The 27,294-nt window shown below is 41.7% G+C and overlaps 1 protein-coding gene across 3 annotated transcripts in view; it reads right to left on the bottom strand.

The window, feature by feature from the left end:
• LOC144678831 (glycoprotein-N-acetylgalactosamine 3-beta-galactosyltransferase 1-like) overlaps positions 1–24,776 on the bottom strand; it is a 47,814-nt gene extending 23,038 nt beyond the window's left edge. For 2 of the 3 annotated variants that reach the window (XM_078538783.1, XM_078538785.1), the window contains exon 1: positions 24,518–24,765. The gene's annotated coding sequence lies outside the window, so the exon portion shown is untranslated. Of the gene's footprint in view, positions 1–24,517 lie in introns of all 3 variants that reach the window. The other variant, XM_078538782.1, reaches the window with a different exon arrangement.
• Positions 24,777–27,294: the final 2,518 nt, after the last annotated feature.

Raw genomic sequence — 27,294 nt, 5'->3', positions numbered from 1 at the left:
GTGGTGAGTTGGTTGCTCTCAGCCAGGACAGTGACACAGGGACCACAATTTTCCTTGCATTCTAAGGCTCAGGAATAGAAAATTACCCCTGTTGTAAAGCGTGTCTGTGTGGGAACTGAATAATAACTAGATCAGACTTGGTTATGATAATTCCCTATGGGATAACTAAGCAACAATCATCATCTAACATTACACATGAAGAATGGACATACTGGACTGTTGTTAGCATCTATGGAGTCATAATCAACCACAAGTCAGCATTTTCAAGAGTGTAGTGAAAACAACTGAGGGGCTGCAAATACATAAAAAGCATAGCTAAAGAAAGTATTGTTTTTAAACAAAATTATGATTGCTTTTCCCCCTACCAGAGCTCTTAAAAAACAATAATGCAAAAATTAAAATCCATGGTTAAGAGTCAGTTATGAAAGCTACTACCATTATCTAAAACAATACCTGTTGACTAAGGTTGAATTCAAGGTAATGATTCATTTAGATTCAAATTACAGAAAGGATCCTAAAGTAGCAAATTGCACAACCACATTTTAACATTACTTTCTGGCACCAGAGGCAATTAGCATCTATATTAATGGATATATTTTATAGGATTTACAAAGCAAGTCAAGAACATTAAAAAGGTCATTCTCTATCTGCAATATTCACTGGAGAAGTATTGATCTCTAACTGTACTTTACTAACTAACTTTACTAACTGTAAACTGATTACTATCCAGTTGGAGCTGTCATCCTCACCTTCCCCCTACCCACCAAATTCTTGCTGCTTTCAAATCGAATATTAGAGTTCTGAGAAGTGAGGGCAGGCAATAAACATTATTCTGTGTGTAGTCAGAGATGCTCTTCAAAGCCATTACTCCCAATGATAGGTTATCTACTACAAGCTTGAGCTTTCACTGGTTTTTGCCCATTGTCTGCTGTAACTTTGACAATAAAATCCCCAGGTCTCTTGCCAAATATATGGAGGACAATTAGGAGAATCCCCACAGAAATTAAAGGTACACATGTTTTATCTTTATTTTATAAAAGGTCCAATTTATCAGTAACAGGATGGAATTTCAACATAAGCAATTGTAAGGTCATCTATTTTGGACCAGAAAAAAAACAAGATCTGAGTATTTTTTTTTAAGAACGTTGAGAAGGTAGGAATAGTGAATCTCCAAAGGGATTTAGGGGTCCGTGTACACTGATCACTAAAATGTAACAGCCTGGTACAAGGAATAATCAAAAAGGCTAATAGAATGTTTGCCTTTATAACTAAGGGGAGGAAATTTTGCTACAGCTACACAAAAGCCTTGATTACCACATCTGGGGTACTGAGCAGTTCTGCGCACCTCACCTTAGAAAGAATATACTGGCCTTGGTAGCAGTGCAGAGCAAATACACCAGAACATTATCAGGCCTCATGGGTTAAGTTATGAGGAAAGATCATAAGAAAACAAGCAAGAAAGACTTGCATTTACATAACACTTTTCACAACCACCACATGTCACTAAGCGTTTTACAGCTAATCAAGTACTGTAGATGTCAGCGTATAAGTCGGCCTTTGAAGCCTTGAAAAATCCCTCCAAAAACAGGAGTCAATTTATAGTCCAGTGAAGAGCCATATGGGTGGTCGCCATCCTTATCGTTTGCCATGCGGGGTCTGCTCTGTGTGGGCATGTCTTAAACTCCCATACATGTCTGCAACACAGCCTGTATCGCCTGCTTGATCCCTTGTGCTCACTATGAAGGTACCAGTAAGAAAAACATGCATTTGTGGGGTGAAAAATTGAGACTGGCTACGAATGCAAGTATAGCATGTCTTGGCTGAAAAGGGAGGTCACCTTTTACGCCAGGTATATGCAAAAAAATGATTTTTTGGACTGGAAAAATTGGGTCATCTTAAATAAGGGTGAACTTAAGGGCTTATGGTACTTTTGAAGTGTAGTCACTGTTGTAATGTAGGAATCACAGTAGCCAATTAGCACAAATTCTCACAAAAAAACAATGTGAAAATGACTAAATAATCTGTTTTTTATGATATTGATGGAGGGATAACTATTGACCAGGGCACTGGGGATAACTTCCCTGCTCTTCTTCAGAATAGTGCCATGGGGTCTTTTACATCCACCTGAATAGGCAGATGGGACTTCAGATTAATTTCTCATCTGAAAAGCAGCACCTCCAACAGTGCAGCACTTCCTCAGTATTGAACTGGAGTGTCATCCTTGACTTTTGTGCAAAAGCCCTGGAGAGGAACATGAACCTAGAGCCTAATAACTCAGAGGTGAGAGTGCCATCAACTGAGCCATGCCTGACATAAGATTATATAAATTAAGACTTGTATTAGTTGGAATAAAGAAGCTTAAAATGTGATTTCTTTGAGGTTTTTAGGATTTTGAAGGGAATAGATAGAGAGAAATGTTTTCCACTGGCAGAGGGGTGTGGGTGGAGAGGGACAGAAGTGGTTGAGGATAAGGAGACATGACCTTAAAGTGGGAGCCAGGCCATTAAGGAGAGAAGTTAGAAAACACTTCTTCACATAAAAGGAGGAATTTTAGGGCCCCTCTCATAGCTTGCTTGGTGGCAGGGAGGGAACACGTGAGCCTTATTGCCTCCACCAAAATTAAGTCCAAGACAGGAGGCTGGTGGTTGGATTTCCCACCCAGCCGTCAATTGAGGTCCTTAAGTGGCCAATTAATGTCCACTTAAGGGCTTCATCCGCCACCGTTATTAACCTGGCTGCGGATGAGCCTGTTGTTATGCATGACAAGTAAAACTGTTCAGGCTGCTTGTGATCTTTGTGGGGGCAGAGATGGACCCTCATTCAAGGGCACTCAGTGCCTGATTAAGGGAGCTGGCATCGGGAAGGGGCAGCAGAACCAACTCCCTGCCTTTGCTGCTGAACCCCTTCCCCCATAACCCCCATCCCTTCATGACTTACCTCTGGCCTGGGTCACTCCTCAATCCTGGACCTCCAGTGTTCTGTCATTCCTGCAGCAACCATAGCCTTCTTGGTGATGCTGGTGAGCAAAAGAGCTGCTGGCCTCTGATTGACTGACAGCTCTCAGGGGGTGGGTTTTCCACTCCAGGGTCCTTGATCCTGGGTAATACCCACCGGTGGCCACTTAAATGCCTAAGAGGCACTTAATACCGGCAGGCCATCCCAGAAGAGGCAACAAGGGTCTCTCACCAACTCTGCAGCCATTAGGCAAGACCCAGAAGCTTTCATAAAATCTCCCCAAAAAAGTGGTACAAGTATCCCATACAAAGAAAAACAATAAATGCTAGCTCAATTAACAACTTCAAATCCAAGATTGGTAGATTTTTTTGCTAGTCAAGGGCATTAAGAACTATGGAGTCAAGGTGGTTGGAAGGAGTTAGAGTACAGTCTCTGAATAATGGAACAAGCTCTAGGGGCTAAATGGCTTACCTCTGTTCCAATATGCAAATACTGGAGTATTTTCATGCAGTCAATCTATTACCACATCAAGTTTTCCCTTTACTTTAACTCCTTCAATTGAACATTAAAAGTTTGAAAGAACCCCTAATCCTGAATCCTCATGGTTTAACCAACATTTTTCAATTTAAAAACAAAATTACACAAAATTCCTTTCATTTAACATTTACCACTTGGTCTAATTTGTTTGCATGCAAGTCATGTAAATTACGCTAACAGATTAGACAACTAGGTTCTCATATTAATCTGTAGGAGTGTTTAAACAAATGGAATTACAAATACACTTTACCTTTTCTTCCTTATCTTGTTCCTGGTTGGGCTTAGCTTTTAAAAACTGTCCTTTGCAATATCTGAAAACCTATCTTAACACTTTCATCTTGAACAAAATTAAGACTTTCCAGAGGCAAGCATGGTATCTCCTCGTCTTTGGACACTGTTGCAAATTCATTAGATAGCAAACATTCTACTCTGAAGCCAAACCAATTAGTCACTTGAATTTTCTCTCTGCCTCCATGAACTATGCCACTATGGGGAAGTTGAGAATAGGAAAGTACATTTTATATCTAAATTTGGCCCCAAAATGCATTTTCACATTTAAGAACAAGAATAAACAAATGTAAAATGTCTGTCCACACCCATTTTTTTCAACAAGCAATGAATAGGGAATACACCTGTTGCAGCACAATTCTTAACTATTTATTCACATTACATGTAAGTATAGCATTTAGGGTTGAAATTTAGAGTAGGTTTTCCTTTAAAATAATCATAGTTCTTTTTTCCTTTATTCTTTCAAGGGATGTGGGCATCACTGGCAAAGCCAATGTTTTTTGCCCATAGTGCAAATCAATGCATAGTTTTTTTTTATATGTTTGAAATGCTTCAACTGCATGATACCACAAATTAATAAATATTTTAACAAGGTTTTCAATTTAATGGGATAAATTATCCAAATTAAAATGGCACATAATCGCAAAAGTAAATAGTAAAACGCCCTGTAGCCACAACAGCTCAATTGAAACTGTATCCTGTTTATAATAGCAGGTTAAGGGAGAGAGAGAGAGAGAGGGAGGGAGTGGAAGTTGTAAGGGAAGGAGTTCAGACGGGGGAACGAGTAATAGCAGGGTCCCTCCCTACCGCCCCCCACCCCCCCCGCCCCGAGCCAAGGACACTACCCTAAGGAACTCCTGCAGCAATCTCCTGGGGCTGAGTTGACTGACTTCCAACAACCACAATCATCTTCCTTTGTGCTTGGTATGACTGCAAACAGTAGAGAGTTTCCCCCCAGAATCCCATTGACTTCAATTTTGCTAAGGTTTCTTGCTGTCACACTCAGTCAAACGCTGCGTTGATGTCAAGGGCAGTCACTCCCACCTCACTTCTGGAATTCAGCTCTTTGTCCATGTTTGGACAAAGATGAGGTAATGAGGTCAGGAGCCGAGTGTCCCTGGCAGAACCCAAACTGAGAATCTGTCAGCCGGTCATTCCTCTGCAAGTGGCACTTGATAGCACTGTGGATGATACTTTCCATCATTTTGCTGATGATCGAGAGTAGGCTGATGGAGTGGTAATCGGCCGAATTGGATTTGTCCTTTTTTTGTGGACAGGACATGCCTGCGCAATTTTCTACATTGTCAGATAGATCCCAGTGTTACCGCTGTATTGGAATAGCTTGGCAAGGGGAGCAGCAAACTCTGTTGCACAACTCAATGTTCTGATGTATTTATACTACTACCGGAATGTTATCAGTGCCTATAGCCTTTGCAGTATTCAGTGCCTTCAGCCATTTCTTATCACAGAGTGATAGAAATTGGCTGAAGACTGGCATTGGTGATAATGGGGACTTCAGGAGGCAGCTGAGGCAGATCAGCCACTCCGCACCTCTGGCTGTAGATGGTCACAAATGGTCTTGATTTTGATATGCAAGTTGCAGGCAACCTTGCCAGCATCACGCTCTGACATTAAGTCCCCATCTCAAGCATCAAACCACTCCTTCCCCCATTCCCAGAAATACCAGTACGCCTATTCCACATTGCCAGCAGCCCTGCCAGAAAGATAATGAGAGCTATTGTTTGCAGTCTTAATCCAATAACAATATTGGTTTTAACAAGGGTGCGGCTTATTTTCGAGTCTTCATGACCCTTCGGCAGAACTGAAGCATAGTTAGGAGAAAGATGAAATATAAGCTGGTTTAAGGTTGGGGGGGGGGGGGGTGGAGAGAGAGAGAGAGAGAGAGAGAAGTTGAGGGTGTGGTTGATTTCTTCTCCACCGATGCTGCCAGACCTGCTGAGTTTTTCCAGGTAATTCTGTTTTTGTTTTGGTTTTAACAACGTCACTCTTGCTCCCATTTTCTCTCTGGCATCTCCTGTACTTTACCCAGGCACTTTAAAAATTATTCTGTTTATTTTCCTGTATGTACCTTTTTTTATTCAGTGGAGGTGGGTGTTGCTGGCTAGGCCAGCATTTATTGCCCATCCCTAATTGCCCTCGTTCAGGGGGCAGTTTAAGCGTAAATCACATTGCTGTGGGTCTGGAGTCAAATGGCAGATTTCCTTCCCTAAAGGGCATTAGTGAACCAGATAGGTTTTTACAACAATCAACAATGGTTTCATGGTCATCATTAGACTTTTAATTCCAGATTTTTTTAATTGAATTCCATCTGCTGTGGCAGGATTTGAACCCAGGTTCCCCTAGTAATCCAGAGCATCACCCGGGGTCTCTGGATTACTATTCCAGCGACAATACCACTATGCCACCACCTCCCCTAATTTGTATGTGTTTTTCCCCTTCCCCTTGTTCTATTCCTTTTTAAATACTTCATCTGTAATCTCTTTCAGCTTTAACGAAAGGCCCAAACTAAAAACTTATCTGTTCTCTCCCCACTTTTGCCTGACTGCTGAGTTTCTGTTAGGTTTTTTATTAGTTTCAGATTTCCAGCATCTGCAGTATTTTGCTTTCTAGAAAATGAACCAGTGAGTCTCACTTGAAGTAACTGTCAATAACGACATCTCCAATCCCTTTAGATTGCACACAGAGGCAACTAATGATGGCCAGACTTGTCACAGTACTAAAATTGTTCACTGATACTAGCCAGGGCTCTTGATGGAGTGGCGAGTGGTAGGGACAAGGGAAAACTTCCAATAACAACTTGTATTTATAAAATGCTTTTACACAGTAATGTGTCCCAAGATGCTTCACAGGAGTATTACCAAACAAAGTTTGATACAAAGCACATATGGAGATATTAGGACAGGTGACCAAAGCTTTGGGGGTCAAAGAAGTAGGTTTTAAAATATGACTTAAAAGTTGAATAGGTAGAGAGCTAGAGAGGTGTAATGATGGAATTCCAGGGCCTGGAACCCAGGCAAATGAAGGCATGGCGACCAATGATGGAGCAACCATCAGGAATGTACAAGAGGCCACAACTTGAAGTGTGCAGTGATCCTGACAGGTTATACGGCTGAAGGAGGTTACAGAGAGAGAACATGGAGGGATTTGAAAACAAGGATTGAATTTTAAAATCGAGGCGCTGCCAGATCAGGAGCCAATGTATGTCAGTAGGCATTGCAGTGATGGATGAATAATACTTGGTGCAACTTAGGATACAGGCAGCTGAGTTTTGAATGAGTTCAAGTTTATGGAGGGTGAAGGGCAGAATTAGAAAAAAGATTATTTGTTTTTATATTACATCAGTGCTTTAAGAGGAAGCACTTCAAACAAGCAAGCATACATGCTTGTGAAGATGGGGGTTAAGAAAAGCACTGGCATACTATTCTCAGGCTAAGACTCAGTGCTCAAACTAGGAGGTCCGAAGACTCGATGTCATCTAAATCTTGGAAGACAAATTGTGGGCCGCTTGCTCACTAAAACCAGTGGGGGCTAAAGGAGGAACTAGAGTCAATCACAACCAGCAGGAGTGATGTGGAGTCAGGAGGAAAACTCTGACCCAGGGCAGCCAATTTCAGCAGTAAATACCCTGGAAGCAGCAAATATAGCGTAGAGATTGGAGGAAGTGTGCGTAAATTGTTGTCTCACGTGCAATGGGGGTTCCAAGCTTTGGACAGTGATGTGGGAGGAGCTAATAAAATAAAATAGATGAGCTGGAGAGTATTCATGGGACCCCCAAATTCCTCTTTTCAAATGTTTTATCTTACCTTTTCCTGAAGCAGCATCTGTCTGTAGTATGACAGTTAACAGATGGGATATGCTAATGTATGACATAGATGATGATGTAGCACTGACATCATTGGATATGCTAATGTATGACATAGATGATGATGTGGCACTGACATCAGTCAGTCATGCATTAGATGGGAGAGGTTGGAACACCATGCCTAGGAGAACATGCTTACTCTGTAACCTGTTTAGATGTAGTACCAATAAACAAGTGTTAAGTATATATCAGAGTATGACCACAGTCTGTCTAGTGACCAAATACCAGGCCTAGAGTCCACAGACAGAAGGACCATCTCAGAACACCGTCTACAATGCTGGCCTTTTTTTCCCTCTGGGAGGTCCTGGCCTCTCAGTATGCACCCAGGATTGTAGGGACATGGGTAGGACATCTGCAAAGTAGTGGGATCCAGTGTGCAGATTTGCTGGCTTTTCTTTTCTTCTCTGCCACCATTCTGCCTCATCATTAAGGTGTTGGGACTCAACACGCACAGTAATACATTAAAGAACTAGACAGTAACTATGGAAAACATGTGGTGCCATTCTTCATCGTCCACAGAGTCATGTCAAGTTACCTAAGTATGTCTTCTTCCAGTTTATGCTTAAACAGTGCAGTTGATCTTAGACAGACCTACTACACAAGTTCAACAGGGTGCATGCACAAAGTAACAAGTGACATCTGAAACATGTAAGTTCACAGCACAGAAGAAGGTTTTACAGCTGACAGCTAATTCCACTATCAATAGCCCTGTATCCTAAATGCTTCAAATAATAATCCCCTTCTCTCTCCTAAAAACTGCTAATCTCTCTCTTTCCTACGTTGAAGATTTTAAACTAATGACACTCATTACTGACTCCCCAACAAAGGGAAATAATCTTTCCCTATTCAGATCATAGCTCTTCATAATTTATAAACCGCTTTTACCCTGCTCCCTTCCTGTAGAACGAGTCCTAGAATCTCAGATCTCTCTTCATAACTGCAATTTCCATTTCTTAGCATCATTCTGATGTACCTACGCTGTACACTCGATATGGCTTTAATGCTTTTTCTATGATAGGCACCGAAAACTGTACACATTATCTTAACTGAAACAGACTTGTGTCACAATTGTGAACAGGTCTTCAGAGACTAAAAGAAGGTAAAACAGCATAACTGTAATGTAGTTGCATTGTTAGTGTTTCCTTTTATTTTCTTTTATTGAGGTAGTGAATCATGCTGCAGCAGGTGTTTCACATGCATTATAGCACTTTGGAACCTCACTAAAATGAGTTAGAAGGGTGCTCTTTAATGAAATTTGTTTATGATATCCATAAGTGCCAGTAAATAAGTACAAATACACAATAACTCAAAACTAACAGAGAAAATTGAAAAGCAAACAAACAATCAGCTAGTTGATTAACTTTTCTTATACCAAACTTGCTACATCCTGGTAACAGTCAATCTAATCCAATAAAGGAGTGAAATTGCCAGTGAAAATGCTAGGAAAAGAAAAATGCCAACATGAAATGAGCAGGCAGGTTATATAATATATTGGATTAGCTAAGGCATATCCCAAGTTTGACCAAATTGGGGACAGTTGCTCATTTGAAAATCACCTTTTGTTATAATGTAGAATGGATAGGGGATTCCAACTTAACTATGCATCAATAATTGAACAGAGGTGATTTGATTAAAAATTTTAATGATATTAAGGAAAACAGAGAAGGTAGGTAGAAAGAAATGATATCTGTTGGTTGTGGGGGTGGTTTAGGACTAAGAGGCATACTGGAAAAAATTAGTGCCAGACCTTTCAGGAGTGAAATTAGAAAACACTTACATTCACGCAAAAGGTGGTAGAAGTTTGGAACTCTTTTCCACAAACAGCAATTGATTTGAGATGAATTGTTAATTTCAAATCTGAGATTGATAGATTATTTTGCTAACCAAAGGTATTAAGGGTTCCAGGATGTTATGTCTTCTGGTTCCCATAAGTTAGAAATAATTACACTTTAGACTCAAAACGCTGGAGCTTCATTAAGTATATTTCTTTAAGCTCTCCATGTGGCTGATAGGCTGAATAGACTTATACGTTGTTACTTGGCACATAACTAATGTGTGACACCCCCAGGACATATATCCACATAACAATTAGTTCCTTGCTTTTTACAAATAAAATTCCTTTCTTTAAAAATATAATGTCTCTATATCAATATATTTTTTTTGAAAATAAAGGTTAACAATTGACTTTAATTTGAACACCTTAAGACTCTTGTATAGCTTACGGTATTGCTTAGGAGGTAGGATGTTGTGCCTCCTTGTAGATTTGCTATTTATCACTCAGTGATGAGTTGGCACACTGCACAGGCACTGTTGTTGCATGTTGCGCCTGGTGTTGCATGGTACCAATGACGTTACAGAATCTTTACACAGTGCAGAAGGAGGCACAGCCCATCAAGTCTGCACTGGCTCTCTGAAAGAGCATTCTACCTAGTCCCATTCCCCTGCCTCATTGCAATAACTTTGCATACTCTTTCCTTTGAGACGGTAATCCAATTCCCTTTTGAATACCTCTATCAAACCTGCCTATCAGGAAGTTTGTCCAGACTCTAACCACCCTCTGGGTGAAAAAATTTTTCCTCACATCATGATTACTCCTTTTGCCAATTATTTTGAATCTGTGCCCTCTAGTTCTTGGTGCTTTCTTGAATGGAAAGTTTCTCGCTATTAACCGGTCCATAGCTCTCAGGATCTTGAATACCTCTATCAACCCTCCTCTTCAATGACTTATGTACATATACACCGAGGTCTCTCTGTTCCCACACCTCCTTTAGAGCTTCTCCCCTTATTTCATAGTGTACATATTATTCCTGCTAAAATGAATTACCTCACCACTTCTCTGCATTGAACGTCATCTGCCACTTGTCTGCCCAATCCACCTACATGTCTACATCCTATTGAAGTTCACGACTATCCTCATCACAGTTGACAACATTTCCAATCTTCGTATCATCTGCAAATTTTGAAATCATGCCCTGCACACCACAGTCCAGGTCATCAATATATATCAGGAAGAGCAAGGGTCCCAACACTGACCCCTGGGGAACTCCACTACAAAACTTCCTCCAATCTGAAAAGCAGCCATTTATCACTACTCTGTTTCCTGTCACTCAGCCAATTTCTTATCCAAGTGCCTACTTTCCCTTTTATTCCATGAGCTAGAATTTTGCTCAAGTCTGTTGTGTGGCACTGTATCACAGAATCACACAATGCAGAAGAGGCCCTTTGGCCCATCGAGTCTGCACCGACACATGAAAAACAACTGACCTACCTACCTAATCCCATTTACCTGCACTTGGCCCATAGCCTTGAATGTTATGACATGCCAAGTGCTCATCCAGGTACTTTTTAAAGGATGTGAGGCAACCCGCCTCCACCATCCTCCCAGGCAGTGCATTCCAGACCGTCACCACCCTCTGGGTAAAAAAACTTTTCCTCACATCCCCCCTAAACCTCCTGCCCCTCACCTTGAACTTATGTCCCCTTGTGACTGACCCTTCAACTAAGTGCTCCCTATCCACCCTGTCCATGCCCCTCATAATCTTGTACACCATGCTCAGGTCGCCCCTCAGTCTTCTCTGCTCCAACAAAAACAACCCAAGTCTATCCAGCCTCTCTTCATAACTTAAATGTTTCATCCCAGGCAACATCCTGGTGAATCTCCTCTGCACCCGCTCCAGTGCAATCACATCCTTCCTATAATGTGGTGACCAGAACTGCACACAGTACTCCAGCTGTGGCCTCACCAAGGTTCTATACAACTCCAACATGACCTCCCTACTTTTGTATCAAATGTCTTTTGAAAATCCATATATACCACATCAGCAGTGTTTTCCTTATCAACCTTCTCCGTTACCTCCTCAAAAAACTTCAGCAAGTTAGTTAAACATGGTTTTCCCTTAATGAATCCATGCTGGCTTTCCTAATTATCCTGCACTTGTCTAAGTGACTATTGATTTTGTCCCGAACTATAGTTTCCAGAAGTTTCCCTACCACTGAAGTCAAACTGACTGGTCTGTAGTTGCCAGCTTTACCCCTTGAACCCCTTTTTGAACAAGGGTGTAACATTTACAATTCTTCAGTCCTCTGGCACCACCCCTGTGTCTCAGAAAGATTGGAAGATTATCACTACTGCCTCTGCAATTTCCACTCTCACTTCCCTCAGAACCCTTGGGTGCATCTCATCCAGTCCTGGTACCTTATCTATGTTAAGTAAAGTTAGTCTTTCTAACACCTCCTCCTTCTCAATTGTAAATTCTTCTGGTGTACCAGTCATCTCCTCTCTCACCTCGGCCTGGGTAGCATCTTCTTTTGTAAAGACAGATGCAAAGTACTCGTTTAATACTTCTGCTATTTCTCCTGCCTCCACGTACAAGTCCCCTCGTTTTAATCCCTAATCGGCCTTACTTTTTCTTTTAACACCCTTTTATTATTTACATGCTTATAGAAGACCTTAGGAGTCCATTTTATGTTAGCTGCCAGTCTCTTTTCATGTTCTTTCCTGGCTATTCTTGTTAGTTTTTTAAATTTCTCCTCTAGTCCTTCTGTATTCGGCCAGCTTTTCCATTGTATCTTCTACATGACATCTGTCGTATACACACTTCTTCCTCTTCATCTTCACCTTTATCTCTCTCTTCATTCAGGGTGCACTGGATTTATTTGTCCTATCTTTCCCCTTCAAGGGAATATACCTTGACACTGCCTGCAAATGCCATAACCTGCAGGGCTACGGATCAAATGCTGGAAAGTGGGATTAGGCTGAGTGGCTCATATTTTGGCCAGCGCAGACACGATGGGTCAGCTGGCCTCTTTCTGTGCCGTAAACTTTCTATGATTCTACGATTATCTCTGATTGACCAATACTGCTATATGGCTGACTGCGCTGGAGGCCATCTCTGGATCATTCGCTAAGAAAGCGTTTGTAATTCTTTGTCTTTGCTGGTCACATCTCTAATTTGACTCAGTTTTGGTGGTGTTACGTTCACTAGGTGATGGAACTTTATACCCAGACCTTTTACTTCATGTTTCTCCTGTGGCAACAACCGAGATAGGGCATTTGCTAGCACCATTTCTCTTCCTGTCGTTATGATGTTATTACAGGACGAGTCATATCCCAGGATGGAACCTGGCTCGATAAATCCTAACTTTTATTTTTTGTTTAAAAATGTGGAGGGCGACTGCTGAACAGAGTCGCAGGAGTCTGCTAATGAATATTTAACAAAAGAATAAAATATTTATTAAACAAGGAAAAAGAACTATATTACACAACTCCTTCACCCACAACTATACCTTTACAGAGACATACAGATTCATAAGGATAACACAAGTTACAAAATCTATCTTATACTCTAACGTTCACAGTAAGTATACAGTCCATATAAACCAATAGGTGACCTGTGGTCGGACACACCAAGATCAAGTGACAGATACCACCCAAAGCAGATGCTACGGATTTCTCATCAACAGCCTCCCCCCACCACTCCGCACCCCCAGATGATCGTCACACCGTGAGCCAACGGGTCTCACAGAAATGCTATCTTTCTCAAGAGGATTTCCAATCTCCACTCTCAAAAAACTCACCCTGGAATTTTCTCCCAAACGATGCTTTCTCTGGGACTTCTTCCACAAGGATCCACCTCCAGGGTTTCGATCTCTTCTTCCAATGTTCTCCTCCCCTGGATCGCCAAGTGAATTCAAGCTTCGCCTTTCACACACTCTCTGAAGCTCAGCTGTGCCAAGCAGAACACCATGGCTCCGAAGGCCCACAGTAAGGAGTCACTGACCTTTGGCTGTGTCCTCAAGAGACCTTCTGGCTTTTAGCAAGCCCACTTTATTTTGAAGTCGGCTCCCTGCAGCTCTGCCTTTTTAACTTGGAGCCTTTTTTTCTGCTCCTTACTTTCAATCCCACTGAGCAGGACCTGTTTGCGAGCCCTGTCTTAATTCCTTGGCTTGACCGTCTTCCTGGGACCTCTTACCTCTTTCTGTCCCACTCCCTGGTTTTTGGAACTTTCTTCTTTTCTTTGGGACCTGCTCCCTGCAGCTCCCACTCTCGTGTCTAGCTTCTTCTGGCAACTTCTGCAGAATGGTGTTCTCTTCTGGGTCACCTAACCTAACATATCCTAGCTTGCTTTAAAGCCAAAAGGTAGATGCAGGAATTTGTACTGGCCAACAAGTGCTTTGAATGTTATCAACAGCAATGATTCCTCATCAAGCTTCATGGTCCAGTAACCGTTTTGGGCATCAAGCTTGCTGAAAGCTTTTGCCCCACCCAGTGCTGATGTGATCTCTTTCAGTGTTGGAATATGGTAAGTGATTTCTCTTTATTGCCTGATTAAGATCTTTGGAATACAGTCAAATTCTTAGCCATTTGGTTCTCTCTCACAACAATGGAATTTATCCAATCTGAAGGCTCTGTGACGCTGGCAATTGCCTTGCTTTCTTCCATCTGTTAGAGCTCACTTTAAGCTTTCTTTTTAGCTCTATTGGAACTTTATGTGGGGATGAACTAGTTTCATCGCTGGGTGAATAGTGACATGATACTCCAAATCTTCAAAGCATCCAACCATCTCATCAAAACACTCCAAGTACATTTGTACCAGATCTTCCTTGCTTCTGATTGGAGGGTGCTTTTCAGGTGTGTACTACTTTCAACCCTCAGTGTCACCTTTTTCATCTCAAGGTTTATAGAAATAAGCTGTAGCTCTTCGCAATTGCTCAACCCCAGGATAGCAGGACCATTTACTTTAGCGATGTCGAACATGCAGTTAACCTCTTTTCCTTTGTGTGTCCCTCTGATTTGGGTTGTTCCTAGCTGTCGAATCTCAGTTCCACCATGACTTTGCTTGGTTCCAGAGCACCTTTCCTTGGGTCCCCATTTTCTTTCAAATTTTCAGGAAATACCTTCTCATATCGTCTGGGCAGAATGACGATACACTGTGCTCCAGTATCAAGCTTCAGCTTCAGATTTGTGGTTGTGAGCTTATTTCTTACCCTGATCTGAATGGCTGTGTGAATTTCTTTTCTCTGGGAACTGTCACATCCAGCCATTTCATGCAGTTGTATGGTTCCTAAGCCTAATGTGTCCTCAAACTCATTGCCATCTTCAAGGGTATGGATATTTTGGTTTCTTTTACTTCTCCTTCACCTTGTTGCTCTGGCTCTGATAACTTGTTTATTATCTTCTTTCTTTGTTCTGCACACCTTTTCCCAGTGATTTGGCATTTCACAAGCTCTGCAGTTTGATCCACATGCAGAAAATTTCCTTCTGTCTGTGAACTCATGTGGTCGTCCACAGCTCTTGCACATCTTTCTCTCTTTCTGATTTGCATTCTTTTGTTGCTTTTTCACTGCATTAACCCTGCTGCCTTTCCCTTGACTTAACTGAAAGCTAGTAGGGCTGGGTGGTCAGTGTCTTCATCTGTCTACTTGTGGTTCCATACGCTCTGCCAGCATCTACAGCAGCAATATTGTGAGCTTACTCTTCACAATGCATTCTTTTTATACTTCAGGTTGTGCAGGGCCACAAATGAGCTGATCTAATAGTCTGTGTCCTTCAATTTGCATTTTATGGCGCATTTTTATATTTTGTTAGGAAATTGTCAACAGGCTCATTTGATTCCTTCCTCAGGCCTTGAAATTCATATCAGTAGATCCGATGATTTAACTTTGGCTATAGATGTGTGCCGAATTTTTCAAAACATTTGTCTTGGTTTTTGCTGTCGTCTGCATTCAGCTCCCAGCTATTAAACAGATTTTCTCTCCTGCACTTTATAAAGCTACTGCATGTCACTCCGCATGTTTTATAACCTTCTCAATTATCTCTACGATATCATCAGCCTCCCAATTCATCATGGGCTGCAGCTGTGTGCTCATTGCGTGGAGGCCATTTCACTCTCACATGATTCACATGATTCACTCAGTTTTTCTCTCTCTCTCTCTGTGGCACTAATTCAGACTGATTTTTCAACTTAATCAACATTGAATTTGTTTAAAGTGTTTGGGTTTTTACTCACAGACAACTGCTGCCACCATGTTGAGTCTTCTGGTTCCCATCAGTTAGAAATAATCGCACTTTAGACTCAAAATGCTGAAGCTTCAGTGAGTGTATTTCTTTCTGCTGTCTAAGGGGTTGGTAGACTGAATAGTCTGATACATTGTTACCCAGCACATGACTGCAATGTGACACCCCGGGACATATATTCAAATAACAATTAGTTCCTCACTCTTTACGAATAACATAACAATATAACACAGGCCAAATGCAGGTTATGTGGAGTTAGGTTATAGATCAGCCATGATTTCATTGAATGGTGGAACGGACTCCAGTGGCTAAACAGCTTACTCCTGTTTCAATGTTACAGAACATTAAAGCAATTGGTCGTGTGCAGTGAGAACGTAAGTAGACAGTTATTTTTTTAAAAAGCCAATAAAGAAGGGGCAGTAACCTTTAAGGAATTTTTGACCATTTTTCCGCAGACAGGATTTAAATTTGAGTTGCTTTAAAATGTGTTTTTAAAACAAGTAAAATTCAAATGAAGCAGGGCTTTCAAGTATGAATCAGCTTTCAAACAGGGCATCCTGTAGACAATGCAGGTAACTTGACATTGAGTCCACTCGCTGCACTAATTCATTTCAACTCATCAAAAATGATAAGTTAGGCTGGTGGACTCCACTCTCAGGAAGGGGAATTTAAATTAGATAAGATGCAGTTTGTTCTGCTGTTATCAGGAGACCGACAATAAGTACAGGGCATTATCAGAACACAGTTCAGTTTTTTGACATTTTCTCATGTTAGAAAATATATCCTGTAATAGGTGAGTCCCGTAATCTAACTTGCCACTTTCCCTGTTCTTAAAAAATCTTTGGCCATCTATCCTTGCATTATTCTGTTGGCCTGATTTTCTTTGCTGGTCCAATGTCTTAATGGCCAATTATTTCTCAAATTAGTCAGACATTTGTTTTCAATTTAAATGCTCCAGAGTATCACCTCTTCAGCAGATGCCTTAGAAGAAGAGGATTTCAATGGTGCAGTCTATAGAAAGCTAGATGGATACACACAATGAAGTGTTTGATGCATTGAAAAGCCTTCCAAAAAGCCTGCGCTCAATGTCAAGGAACATGGAGTTCAGCACTGACTTGGTACAGTGCTTTTGCAAAGCTTGGACCCATCCTTTCCAATGTGCAAGCAGTGGCCAATTCCTTTCAAACACTTGTGGATCCAACCATGATGCAATGTTTGATGGCTAATGTCACAGTTTCCATCGCAGCACAAGCAGAAGCCAACCAACGTCTTGGAAACTCAGACTGCTGCCATTATAGTGTGGATTACAGCATGCAAATGGGCTTGCAGGGTGTCACAGCAGTCCAGCAATCTGTCTTCATACAGGTTTGTAGGATTGCTGAGGAACCCACCTGGGGGCGTGGCAATACTTTCATAGTGCATGAGCCTTCAGTCTTCAAGAAAACAGCTTTCATCCTCCCACCCCAGCCACTCTGCCAGTGCCCTCACTGTTCACGTCAGCCAGCGAGCCCAGACGGCTGCCACCCATGCCAAGATGGTGCAGTATGCAGCTGGGCCTTCTAGGCTGAGAAATGCTCAAGGTTGTCCTCCAAGATCATCTTCAGTCTTCTCCACTAAAAGTCAGCAGCCTTTCAGCAGAAATGCTGCAGCCACTAAGGTACCACCGTGTAGCAGTACAAGGACAGGCAAAGGTTCAAGGAAGACAGGCACCAAGGAAATGCATAAGGGTAATTTGTTAACTTTCTTAATGCAATATGGCATGATTTCACTTATAAATTTGGTTTGAAATGTTCATGTTGTAACGGCTTTTATTTTTGCATCGTGGCCAAGAGGATGCAGGTCATTGAATTGAATCATTGAAGGTTAGGTATGGGCCCATTGGTGAATGGGGAAATTGGGGTTGAGGATACTGGAATCATACTCGTATAAGTTGTTCACAGAGAACCCAGCAGAAGTTGCCACCTTCCTTCCTCATTGTGTTCCTGCTCTTCAGCTATTCGTTGTATAACTGGTGGCAAGGTTGTGCCCTCCCGATGGCAAGGTTGTGCAGCATGCGGCAGATCACCAAGAATCTTGACATCTACTTTGCTAATTACCGCTGGGATCCTCCAGAACAGTCCAGGCAGCAGGAGCCTGTTTCAATATGTCAGTGGTCTTCAGTATCACATTTTATGTGACAGCATGGTTTTCATTGTAAGCATGTTGCGCACTTGTGTGTGGCTTGTACACCAGAATTATCAGCCATGTCATTGGCGGATAGCACTGGTCACTGAGTAACAACTCTTTAGTTTGCTGTGGTTGCTCAAATGCAGTTGAATGCTGAAAACTAATGATAATTAATTGTTTAATGATTGCTTACTGGGCATTATTCTACATGATTCATTGCCAATGGTCAAACACCAGCTGGACACTGAGTGAGCCGAATATCTTTCAGTTCCAGTACATGATAGAGTTATCATGTGAAACCGGCAAAGTGACATGTGTGCAACAATGGCACCTTGCACTATGGGGAAGTCTGCAATCCGAGAGAAGCTGCATCTTCACTCCATCTGTTTCTTGCTGGCAAAGAAGAATGAAACGTAGTTTGCTCACATTATATAAAGAGCCTCAGTGACCTCCCTTAGGCAACAGTGGATGACAAACTCTGAGATACTGCAAATATCTCCAGCACCAGTAAGAAAAGAGCCAGATGCATAGTTCAGTGCCACTGTCATCTTCATAGCCACTGGCAATGCTGTCCTCAGCCTGCTCTGACGCTACAGTTGTGGCTACAGCAGGTGGCAGATTTCAGTGAGGTAATCTTTTCTGAAACACAGACATCTCACTGAGGTTCAGGTAGGAGAATTGCTCCCTGAAAACTCAGGGTATGCACAGTCTCCTGCTGAGAGCACTTTTCCTCACCCTCCTTCCTTCCCCCTCTGCCAACAGTTAGTCCTGCTCTGTGTGGCCTCTGTTGATTCTCCCACTTCTGTTGTATTCCAGTGGGATTGCTAAATTTGGTACCCAATTCTGGAGTAACTGCTTCATGCAGAATCCTTGAAGTCAACAAAAATACTTCAACAACAACAACAAAAGCAAAAAGTACTTCTGCAACCCTGCTTCTTAAAGACTTTTGTAACTTGAAACAACTGAAAGAAACACCAAACGTTTGTAGAATCACAGCAACAGCCTGAAGAAATCAACCAGCAACTAATCTGTAAGCAGTTGATGAACCATTTAAATAGTGCCGGTTACATGTTTGAGTGTACAAGGTTAAGAGAGCATTAATCTGGAGTGTGGAGCTCAAAAATGGCAATGCTGGCATCAAATTAGCTTTGCACATTAACTGACATCATAATCTGCCTGCTCTGCATAATTCCAGTGGGGATTCACTGCACCCTCACCTGTAGTATAAGGGTGTTTGGCAAAGCAAGGGTTAATGTGGGACTGGGGAACAGTACTGCCCTCGGTGTGATGTAAAGAGACACATGACCTGAGGCCAGGTCAGTTGTGGACTGGACAGAGACCTGTGTAGAAGTAAACATGGAGTTAGCTCATAGCTTGGGCTATACTCTGTATATATGTACATAGTTATGTGTTACCAATAAACTGTTAATGTTCAGCCTTACAAGCCTCTGAACTTCTTCATAAGACTGAATGAACATAACTTACAACATACAAAATCACCCTCACCCTCAAAGCATACAAACTTAAGAGTGAGGAAGCAGATAAGGCTAGAGGTTGCAAAAATGATCAAAGATTAGAACAATTGGCTTTGTATCTAAATGGATGTAGTATTCATAACAAAACAGTTGAATTGAGAGCGCAAATGGAAATAAATGTGTATGATCTGATGGCCACAATCTGATGGCTGCAATATGACAAAAGCTGGGACCTGAACCTTCAAGGGTACATGACATTTCGGAAGGACAGGAAGCTGAGAAAAGGTAGAGGGGTAGCTCTGTTAATTAAGGATGGCATTAGTACATTAGTGAGGGATGATCTTAGTTCCAAAGATTAAGATGTAGAATCAGACTGGGTAGATATAAGAAATAGTAAAGTAGGAAGTCATTTGCGAGATTAGTTAGGATTAGGCTCCCTAGCAGTAACCACACTGTAGAACGGGGTATAAAGTAAGACAAAGGTACGGCAATAATCATGGGTGATTTTAATCTATATTTGATTGGGCTAATCAGATTGGCTAGGGTAGGTAGGCTGGAACATGAGTTCACAGATTGTTTTCAGGACAGTTTCTTAGAGCGGCATCTTCTACAGCCAACCAATGCACAGGCTATTCTAGATCTGATAATGTGCAAAGAGACAGCATTAATTAATTACATCATAGTAAAGGCACCCCTATGTAGCAATGATCATGATTGAATTTTGCATTCAATTTGAGGGACAGAAGAGTAGATCTAAGACTAGTGTTTTGAACTTAAATAAGGGCAATATTGAGGGTATGAAGTCAGAACTGACTAAAGTAAACTGGGAAATTAGGTTAAGGGATAGGTCAGTAGAAATGTAGTGGCAGGTAATTAAGGTGATATTTCAAACCACTCAGCAAAGATACACTCCAGTGAGAAAGAAAGAGTCTATGGGAAGGACGCACCAGCCATGACTAACTAAGGGAGTTAAAGGTGGCATCAAATTGCAAAAAAAAAGCATACAATTCCACAAAGATTGGGTCAGATCAGAAGATTGGACAGAATATAAAGGACAACAAAGAATGACTCAACGAATAATAAGAAAGGAGAAATTAGAGTATGAGAGAAAGCTAGCTAGAAATATAAAAACAGATAGTAAGAGTATCTAGAAGTATTTAAGAAGAAAAAGAGCAATAAAGTGAGTGCTTGTCCTCTAGAGAGTGTGTGCTGTCACAATTCTGTGATTTTGGTTTTTCTGTGAAAATAAGGAAGTGGTGGATAAATTGAACAAATATTTTGCATCTGTCTTCACTGTAGAGGATACAAATAACATCCCAGAAATAATTGTGAATCAAGAGTTGAAAACTTAAAACAATTACAATCACCAGGAAAAAGGTACTGAGAAAATTAATAGAACTAAAAGCAGACAAGTCCCCAGGTCATGGTGGACTTCATCCTAGGGTCTTCAAAGAAATGGCTGTTGAAATAGTGGATGCATTGGTTTTGATTTTCCAAAACTCCCTAGATTCTGGAAAAGTTCCATCAGATTGGAAAATAATGAATATAACTCCTCTATTCAAGAAAGGAGGGAGACAGAAAGCAGGAAACTACAGACCAATTGGCTTAACATCTGTCATAGGGTAAATGCTGAAATCTATTTTTAAGGACGTTATGGCTGGCAACTTAGAAAATCTCAATGTAATCGGACAGAGCTAACATGGTTTTGTGAAAAGAAAATCGTGCCTGACTAATTTATTAGAGTTCTTTGAGGAGATAACAAGCAATGTGGACATACGAACATACGAATAAGGAGGAGTAAGCCATTCAGCCCCTCGAGCCTTCTCCGCCATTTAATAAGAACATGCATGATCTGATAGTAACCTCAAATCTGCATCCCCCCCTACCCCCGATAACCTATTACCCCTTTGCTTACCAAGAATCTATCCACCTCTGCCTTAAAAATATTCAAAGATTCTGCTTCCTCCGCCTTTTCAGGAAGAGAGTTCAAAGACTTACGACCCTTTCTGAGAAAACATTTTGCCTCATTTCTGTTTTAAATGGCAGCCCCCTATTTTTAAAACAGTGAACCCTAGTTCTAAATTCTCCCACTAGAGGAAATATCCTCTCCATATCCACCCTGTCAAGACCCCTCAGGATCTTATATCTTTCAAACAAGTTGCCTCTTACTCTTCCCCAGCAGATACATGCCTAGCCTGTTCAATCTTTCCTCTCATAAGATAACCCACCCATTCCAGGTATTAGTCTGGTAAATCTTCTCTGAACTGCTTCCAACGCATTTACGTTCTTCCTTAAATAAGGTAACCAATACTGTACATCGTATTCCAGATGTGGTCTCACTAATGCTCTGTATAACTGAAGTATAACCTCCCTACTTTTGTATTCAATTCCCCTTGCAACAAATAATAACATTCCATTAGTTCTCCTAATAACCTGCTGTACCTGCATTCTGGCCTTTTGCGATTCATGCACTAAGACACCCAGGTCCCTCTGCATCTCAGAGCTCTGCAATCTCTCACCATTTTGATAATATGCTTCTCACCATTTTGATAATATGCTTCTCTTCTATTCCTGTCAAAATAGTCAAGTTCACATTTTCCCATATTATCCTCCATTTACCAGATCTTTGCCACTCACTTAACCTATCTATATCTTTTTGTAGCCTCCTTATGTCCTCTTTGCAACTTAATTTCCTACCTATCTTTCTGTCTTCAGCAAATTTGGCAACCATCCCTTCATCCAAATTATTTATATAAATTCTAAACAGTTGAGGTCCTAGCACTGATCCCTGTGGCACACTACTCGTTACATCTTACCAACCTGAAAGATCCCCTTATTCCTGTTAGGCAGCCAATCTTCTATCCATGCCAATATGTTACCCCCTATACCATGAGCTTTGATTTTCCACAATAACCTTTGATATGACACTTTATCAAATGCCTTCTGGAAGTCTAAGTACAGTACATCCATCGGTTCCCCTTTATCCACAGCACATATTACTTCCTCAAAGAAGTCCAATATGTTGCTTAAACATGATTTCCCATTCACAAAACCATGTTGACTCTGCCTGATTACCTTGAAATTATCCAAAAGCCCTGCTATAGCTTCTTTAATAATAGCTTCTAAAATTTATCCCCATTACAGATGTTAAGCTAACTAGCCTGCAGTTTCCCGTTTTCTGTCTCCCTCCCTTTTTGAATAATAGAGTTACATTTGCTGTCTTCCAATCTAATGGGTCCTTCCCCAAATCTAGGGAGTTTTGGAAAATTAAAACCAATGCATTAATGGATAAAGGGGATGTGGTGTACTTAGATCTCCGGGTGTTTGACAAGCTGCCACATCAAAGGTTACTACACAAAATAAGAGCTCATGGTGTAGGGGGTGACATATTAGCATGGATAGAATGTTGGTTAGCTAACAGGAAAAATAGAGTAGGCATAAATGGGTCTTTTTTGGGTTGGCTATACGTAACGAGTGGGGTGCCACTGGAATCAGTGCTGGGGCCTCAACTACTTACAATCTATATCAATGATTTGGATGAAGGACCAAATGTATAATTGCTAAATTTGTTGCTGACACAAAGATTGGTCAGAAAGTAAGTTGTGAAGAGGACATAGGGGTCTGCCTGCAAGGAATATAGCTAGGTTACGTGAGTTGGCAAAAATATAGCAGATGGAGTATAATGTGAGAAAATGTGAACTTGTCTACTCTGGCAGGAAGAATAGAAAGGCAGCATATTATCTAAATGGAGAGAGATTGCAGAACGCTGCGGTACAGAGGGATCTGGGTGTCCTGGTACATGAATCACAAAAAATTATTATGCCATTGATTAGGAAGGCAAATTGAATGTTGGCATTTATTGCAAGGGGAATGCAATATTAGTAGGAATTATAATGAATAGTAGGGAAGTTTTGCTCCAGTTGTACAGGGAATCGGTGAGACCACATCTAGAGCACTGTGTATAGTTTTGGTCTCCTTCTTTAAGAAACAATGTAATTGCATTAGAACTAGTTCAGAGAAGGTTCACTCAACTTTATTCCTGGAATGAGGGGGGTATCTTATGAGGAAAGGTTGGACAGGTTGGGCCTGAATCTATTCGAGTTTAGGAGAATGAGAGGTGATCTTACTGAAAAGTATAAAATCCTGACAGGGCTTGACAGAATGGATGCTGGAAGGATGCTTCCCTTTGTGGGAGAGACTAGAACTAGGGGGCACAATTTAACAATAAGGGGTCTCCCATTTAAGACAGAGATGAGAATTTTTTTTCTCTCAGAGGATTGTGAGCCTGTGGAACTCTCTTCCCCAGAGAATGGTAGAGGCAGGGTCATTGAATATTTTTAAGGCAGAGGTAGATTACAATATGGGGGGTAGGCAGCAATGTGGCTTTGAGGCACAATCAGATCAGCCATGATCTTATTGAATGGCAGAGCTGGCTCAAGGGGCCGAATAGCCTACTTCTGTTCCTATTTCGTATGTTTATAAGTTTAAATATATGGTGTCTGGCACCATTGATCTATACTGTGCATGCTACAAACTCCTTTTGAGGTCTAATGGCACCAGTAGCTCCCCAATCCCCACCCCCGCCCCGAAAAAGGCAATTCCTCAACAACAAAAACATAAAAAAATGCTGGAAAAACTCTGCAGGTCCGACAGCATTTTTGGAGAGAAAGACAGCGTTTCGCGTTCGTATTCTGCCTTTTTCTCCACAGATGCTGTCAGACCTGCTGGGTTTTTCCACCATTTTTTGTTTTTGTTTCAGATTTCCAACATCCGCAGTATTTTGCCTTTAAGCCCAATTCCTCACCCAAGTCTTGCCCTGAATATCTGTAACAACTTTACCAACAGTTCTTCAACTTGGGACCAAGTTACCAAACCCGATCATTTCGGTCAACCCAAAAAAAAAACCCATTGAAGTAGCTATCTTTCTAAAACAAAAAATAATAATTTGGGCGACGGACTGAACAGTCGAGCTGTTGGTGGCTGCAGACAGACCTACACGCGTAGATTTCTCTGCTTAGCCTGGTTTCCTTTAATAAGCCCGCGCATATAATTAATTGCATGTAAAGAAATACAAACAGGAAAATATCTCAAAATTCACTTGTACTGGATCATGACTAGGGCCTGCCTGCTCTATTTCATCGCTGCCATTTCAACCGATTCGATCATTCCGCTAAACATGAGGCTTCAGTTACTGACCTGTCAATCCGAGCTGAAGCTGCCAGTGAAAAGCCGCAGGCAGATTAAAGCCTGGCTCCGCGGTACTTCCGTGATTATTGTCCCTGTTCCAGGGAAGCAGGTTTTACAACAGGCCGCAGATCATTTCCTGCTGGCACGGTTTATTACCCTAGTGAACACCTAACAGCTTAAATCATAGCGACCAAGCAGCCCCAAACCCCGGAACCGACCCTGTTTGTAACTGTCACCATTTGGAACCTCATAGGTACGGGGTGCGCATGCGCACATTCCCTGGAGCTGCAGCTTCCTGACCCCTGACCCCCGCGTTCTCCCCGCTGCACGAGCACCTCCTGCGGGCTCATATTCGGAATCTCACCTCGACCGCGCCTTTGGCTGCACCGTCGCGGGCACACGCACGTCACGGGCTCGCGAAGCCGAGGAGGACGGAGGGAGGGAGCGTTTGGGGGTGGTGTAACCAAGTTAGCTACTAACTATGGTCATTATTGTCCTTTCTCCAATGTGGAAACTATTGCTTATTTGTTTTTCAACATCTGCCCACAAATATCCATGAGTGTGGTGAAGGGAGCTCGACATGCCAGTGTGGGGATTAGGACCGGAGCGTGCAGAAGTATTTCAGTCCCTGTTCTAAAGCCATAAGCTATAGTGGGCCTGCAAGATACCGCCCTCTGGCGGCTGGGAGGCCATTTTCCCTCGGGGCTGCAATGTTGTCTCATTGCTTTGTACTGTTGAGGTGCTACATTAAATTTCGACGTTTTAACTTCAGCATGGTATTGTGTATGTGCCAATCGAAAAGAAAACTCAGCCTATAATAATAAAAACAGAAAAGGCTGGAAAAGCTCAGTAAGTCTGGCAACATCTGTGGAGAGAGAAACAGAGTTAACGTTTTAAGTCCATATGACTTCTTCAGAGTAAATTCAGCCTACTGGCATGGTGGAAGCGTCAAAACATTTTCACACCCCCTCTCCTCTCCAAGGTAAATCAGTGAGCTGAAGTGGCACTTATACTTGGATATTGAGCTCTATTTAGTGCATAATATTACAGTACTGTAACAGTGGAAACTGGCAGCCACACATGAGGCATCAAAACAATGGTGCTTAGGAAAAATCAAGGCAATCGATTCAATTGAGCATTGGCATCAGAACCTCATTTAAACTTTGATGCTTGATCTCAACTTTGCCCCCTTTTTCGATGACAGTTTCACATGGGAGAAGGGAACCATGGATTCAGAGACACAGAAGGCAGAGGGACATCTCCAGGATACACTGCCCAACAAAAAGTAAACTTATTGCACCTGATGCTAGGGCAGATAGTGAATTACTGCCCCATTATATCACGCAATCCATAGTTAAAGCATCAACTTCACTCGCTTTGATATGGTGGACCATCTGCCTACATTATGATTTCCAAGCTTCAAGTTGCCATCTCTTAGACCTGACTGACTTCAGACTGCACTCAGACTGGAGGCATAAAGATCTATATCAACTGATGGCCTTCTTTGAGGAAAATCTCTTGCAGGAAGGTAGGCTCAGTCATCACGGTCGACCTCTTGGCAAGGATGAGGAGACGTTGCCATCACTGAATAACGTAGTGGTTCTACGTTAGCTATATATCAATGATATCAATCATTGTCAACAATTTGGATTGGGGATTAAAGGTAATATTTCTAAATTTGCAGATGACACAAAACTAGGTGGAAGTGTGAGTTGTGAGGAGAATGCAAATACACTGCAAGGGGATTTAGAGAGGTTAAGCGAATGGACAAAAATTTGGCAGATTGAATAACATGGAGAAATGTGAGGTTATCCACTTTGGTAGGAAAAACAGAAATACAGAGTACTTCTTAAAGAGGCTGGGAATGTTGAATTTCAATTGGGTGTCCTTGTTCATGAGTCACTGAAAGCTAACATGCAGGCACAGCAAGCAATTAAGAGGGCAAATTGTATGTTCACCTTTATTGTAAGAGGATTTGAGTATAGGAGTAAAGATGTCTTACTGCAATTTTATAGAGCTTTGGTGCGACCGCACCTGGATTATGCAGTTTTGGTCTCCTTACCTAAGGAGAGTAGAGGGAGTGCAACAAAGGTTCCTGGGATGGAGGGATTGTCCTATGAGTAACGATTAAATAGATTGGGCCTTTATTTTCTGGCGTTTAGAAGAATGATAGATGATCTCATTCAAACATACACAATTCTCACAGTGCTCAACAGGGTAGATGCAGGAAGGATGTTTTCCCTGACTGGGACATCTAGAACAAGGGGACACGGTCTCAGAATAAGGCGCAAGTCATTATGGACTGAGATAAGGAGGATTTTCTTTACTCAGAGGATGGTGAATCTTTGGAATTCTCTGCTCCAGAGAGCTGTGAAGTCTTAATCATTGAGTATGTTCAAGACTGGGATTGATAGATTTCTACATATTAAAAACTTCAAGAGATATGGGGATAGTGTAGGAAAAAGATGTTGGAGTAGAAGATCAGCCATGATCTCACTGAATAGCAGAGCAGACTCATGACGTTTACAGTTGAACCACCCTCCCTTCAGGACCAAAGTGTAAAAAGCCAGCCAACACTTGGCCTCCACCACATATTTTGACTCGTGTTGCTGACAAGATTCACATCGTGAACCTCTCCCTTAAGCCACATGTCATGTTTCACAATGAGCATTTTGCTTAGTTACGACCTGTCTTCACTACCAGCAGCCAAGATTGTCAGCTTTCTCAGGATTCATTGACACAGCCACTTACCAAGCAATGCAAACATAAGCACCTTCAGCTGTTTT

The sequence above is a fragment of the Cetorhinus maximus genome, chromosome 3 (assembly GCF_964194155.1).
Source record: "Cetorhinus maximus chromosome 3, sCetMax3.hap1.1, whole genome shotgun sequence".
NCBI lineage: Eukaryota > Metazoa > Chordata > Chondrichthyes > Lamniformes > Cetorhinidae > Cetorhinus > Cetorhinus maximus.
Note: the sequence above shows the minus strand (reverse complement) of the source record. Positions and strands in the feature narration are given on the sequence as shown.